Genomic DNA, 4,522 nt, shown 5'->3' with positions numbered 1-4,522 from the left:
TTTGACTATTTGTCATTAATTTATAGATTTTGCAGAGAATAATCCCAAGGACTAAATGACATGGTGCCTACAATGGGCACCTGAGGAATGGCTATTACAGTCAATCTCCTGAGGCTACTGAGGCTGTCACTGTGGCACTTAGGTCTTTTGTTTGGGCCTTGGAAGTGATCTTTTTTCTGGAAGACAGTATAACAAACTTGGCTCTTATTTATCACACACACATAAATACCTGAGGTTCATTGATTTCTGACTTTTTAAAAACCTGTTACTAGGAAGACACATCAATGCACGTCTCCTACGCCGATAGTAATTAAGGCACCTCTGCTTCCTTCCTAAGGCATTTTTGTACGTATTAAATGCAAAAAGGGCATCCCTTGGTTTTTATGGAGTCCCTTTCTTTATGAAGTCCAATGGCCACATTTCTTCAATCTCAGTCCGTGATATTTACTAAATGCCACTAAAGCAGAAGTGAACAATAGAAAACCACATTTTACAAAGACTTTCACCTTGGTATCCTAACCTTCCCTGTCATGATTACGAGATTTCTCTTTTCTACAGCAGTTGGTCTCCTGCTTGTGGATGGAGGAATACAGGTGCCTGTGCAGCCTCCTGAGAGCACTTGTATGACCTTTCTAGAAAGGAGGTTCTTGGATAATGAGAAAAATTTTAAAGATGGAATGAGTCAGCAGTAATAGCAGAGGGAGAAAAATGTACATGATCTCTCCAAGAAGCCATCTGGCAAGCTAAGGATTCTGAGGGAAACCCCTGGTTTCAGAAACAACTCAGGAGTTGCTCCTGTCCTGTTAGGATGGGCTGATAGGAGATTGGGGATCCCGGGCATTGGCTGCCTAATTTCTTGCCTCAATTCTGGTGCAAATAAGGAATGGCACTTCAAGGATTTCTGCTTCTGCCACTGTAGAGGATACAGCAGGTCCTCGAGTAATGTCGTTTTGTACAATGTCGTTTGCTTATAACATTGATGAGAAAAAGTTAAGTCGATTCCTGGCTGGGGCCACTGTCTGTGTGGAGTTGGCACGTTTTCCCACGTCTGCGTGGGTTTTCTCAGGAACTCCGGTTCCCTCCCACATCCCAAAGATGTGTACATGAGGTGAATTGCATCACCACTGTCCCAGTCTGCGTGAGTGTGGGTGTGGGTGTCCCTGCGATGGAAGGCTGCAGCATTGGGGTAGGTCCTGCCTTGCACTCTGAGCTGCCGGGACAGGCTCTGGCCACCTACGACCCTGAACTGGAACAGTAGATTGAAAATAATGACCTTACTTGTTTTTCATTCATCTTTCTTAAATGTATAGCTCACATTTATTTCAATGTTTAATGTTAGAAGTGTTTTGAGTCTTTATTTAGAAGTTCAGTGATGTTTTGTAGCCAGAAATATGCTGTAAGAACTTAATTCTTTCTTACATCGCTTAGCTTAGGGTAAAATTGATTTTGTTATACATCATTTCTCTTAAACTCTCAGTTTCCAAGAACCTATTGACAATGTTAAATGAGAACTTAATGTACTTGTCACTCATTGGCCCGGAAGCATCCATATAATTGCTATTACATAACAATCTCCCTTCATTAGGACTTCCTCACTGTGAGTGGGGGCATGTGACTTCATTTTTGCTGCATAGACATTCTCTGTGGGGTGCTAAACAGTGAATGAGAGATGGGCAGTCTTGCTGCGTAGGCGCCGGTAGACTAGAATGTTCCTGGGGCAGCCTGTATTTTCTCCTGCTTAGTCCTGTGGGGAAAATCCTTTTGTTCTGACTTGTCCTCCAAGTCTTGTTTTCCAACTCCCCATTACTTCTGTGAGTCTCCCCACCCTTATTTTCAAATAGATCCCTATTTTAAAATCTATCCAGAATAGTCAGAATAGATGTTGAGGCTTGCAACCTAGGACCTTAACCAATGTGTTCTTTCTCAGCATTGATAGACATCTTTATTACACATTTTGTTTTGTATTGAAAAAGTCAGTATAAGCTAGGATATGCTGTGATAACAAACATCCTCCACAGGGAGCTTTGCTCATCAAGGTCACTTGGGAACCAGACTTCTGGGTGTTAGGCTACTGTTGGTGGAAAAAGTGTAAATCACAGTGGGATTCATAGATGATGTAATACAGAATTGTACACCTGAAATCTATGTAATTTTACTAACAATTGTCACCCCAATAAATTAAAAAAAAAAAAGTGTGAATCACTCTCAAGCACTTAGAGCTTCTATTGGAAATGACACATCACTTCTGTTCATATTTCATTGACCAAACAAATCTCATAGCCCTGCCTGCCTTCAAGGATGGTGTGGAAGGGCAGTCCTACCATGTTTCTGGAAGGATAGCCGGCCCTAATTGCTACCACAGCATAGGGTTACAGCCCGTCTCACAGAGTTTACTGTGTTCCCTTTGTGTGATTTTCCTATCTGCCCAACAAGAATGGAAGCTCTTCAATGCAAAGAAGTCATTGTAAATTTCCTTTAAAAGACCTGCTTTGCAGCTCTCACACGGTGGGCATTGCAGTTTTCTTACTGATGAACCCAATCTCCTCAATAAAATGAAATGTTGAGAGACGGGGTTAAAATTTAAATAACATAGACTAATGGAAAAATGTAAATGACCTTTTAAGATAATTGAGACAAAAACAACTGTGATATCAACACAATTCGACTTAACTATGTATAAATAATTTGCAGAAAAATGAAAACCCCTTGATAGCCAAATCAATACATTACTATATGAGCATTTGTGAGGAGTTTTTTTGCAAAGTAACAAAATAAACCAGTAGTTTAAGATCATATTAAAATACAGCAAATGTTTCTTTAGAAAGCAAAATTTGTGGGGAGCATTATTTCTGAAAAATGTAGCATGTAGTTAGCTCTTGTGGGTTCTCAGTCTGCCTGGGAAGAAACCAAAAGGTGGCCTGAAGCAAGAACAGGGTGTCTTTATGAAAATACAACCTCGAGCTGATACATTGTTTTGGCTAAAGATGTCTCTAAAATTTCTTACAGTTTACCATCTGTCAAATGGGAGACCTTGGATGGAAGGTTCTTATTCTTTATTTTCCATTTTCTTACCACTTCTGAAATACACATGCACTCGAACACACACACACACACACACACACACACACACACACACCAGCTCATGCAATTTCTTTCCTGTTGGCAACTTTGATTTTATTAGGGATTAATGTACCAACCTACTTTCTCTCTAGAGAGACTAAATAAAACCAAACTCATTTCCACACAGTTAGCCAGCTGGAGCCTTTAACTGCTAAAACATGCTCGGTTACCCCCTAAGTCGGTAGTTTGGTATTAATCTTTTGAAAGTATGCTTTGAGCCCATTATGGTGGCTTCAGGAGGCTTTGGTGAATGATTTTTTCCCCCAGGGACAACAGAGCTGCTGGCATTCACCCCTGAAGTACAGAGTCCCTATTTGCCCTTCAGAGTGGCTGCCTGAACTAATTTATTGCTCAACTTGAAAAGCCATTTTGTATAACTCAGTGCAGTTGTGCCTCGTGTGTTTCACCAATAAAGGGGATTGAGAAATTACTTTAGTTGATTTCTCATACTAGCAGCGACTAGGGAAATCACCCATTATTTATTACCTAGTGAGGACAAAATGGGCACATTTGCTACCCAGCACCCACCTCCCAGCACACACAGACACCTGCCTCAAGCCCTCCCTGTCGCCAAATGACTACAGGGTTACCCCCAGGGGCTGCCTCCTTTCACCTTCATCACTTCTATAACCGTATCATCCCCAAGGAACCCTCAGTTTCCAGGCAACAAAGAATTCACATAAAGATAACATCATTGGGAGGTTTTTTTCCCCCCTCATTGGCAGTTTACATTTTCCTGGGGCTTATAAATCTCCCAGCATTTATTAAACTTTCTGATTAGATGCGGGCTTATTTGTGAAGCTGTCTGTCATCGTGCTTAAGACTGAGGGGGCCACAATCTAGCCAGGAGTGTGGCTAATTCCGATTGTCCTTCCCCCTAGCTTTGGAGCAGCAGGAAGCACTGGGAAGCAGCCCCTACAGCAGTTTGGGTGATTGCCCACTGTTCCTTCCAGCCACGCTGAGCAGCATAAGAGAACTGGTGACTGGTGTTCCTATCGCCACTGAACTCGTTTGCTTGATTTGTCCTTGCATGTCCTTGGATGGATTTGCTCTCTGCCTGTCCAGTGTGGCTTGGACAGCCTGTTTTTGGGATTGGCTCCCAAGTTGACTCTGATTTAGAGCTACAGGCCAAAACGCGACAGCCTTGGCAAAACCAGAGGTGCTGGAAATTTCGTGTTGGGACTCAGGAAGATTTTTTTTTTGGATTACTAGTTAAAATCACACCCAAATCTTTACAGTGGTTAGCTCTGGGCTGTGGGATTACGGGAGACGTTTATTTTCCAAAGAAGAAAACACGTGGACTTTCTGCAATGAGTAAATATCAATAAAACACATGATGCCATTCAGAAATTGCCTCACTGTCATGTTGCTGTTCTTACTGGTGGTGTTTTTTCTGATGGAT

This window comes from Rhinolophus sinicus, chromosome 6, assembly GCF_057876585.1.
Source record: "Rhinolophus sinicus isolate RSI-liver-muscle chromosome 6, RSI-T2T, whole genome shotgun sequence".
Lineage (NCBI taxonomy): Eukaryota > Metazoa > Chordata > Mammalia > Chiroptera > Rhinolophidae > Rhinolophus > Rhinolophus sinicus.
The sequence above is the reverse complement of the archived record's forward strand: the minus strand, read 5'-3'. Positions refer to the sequence as shown.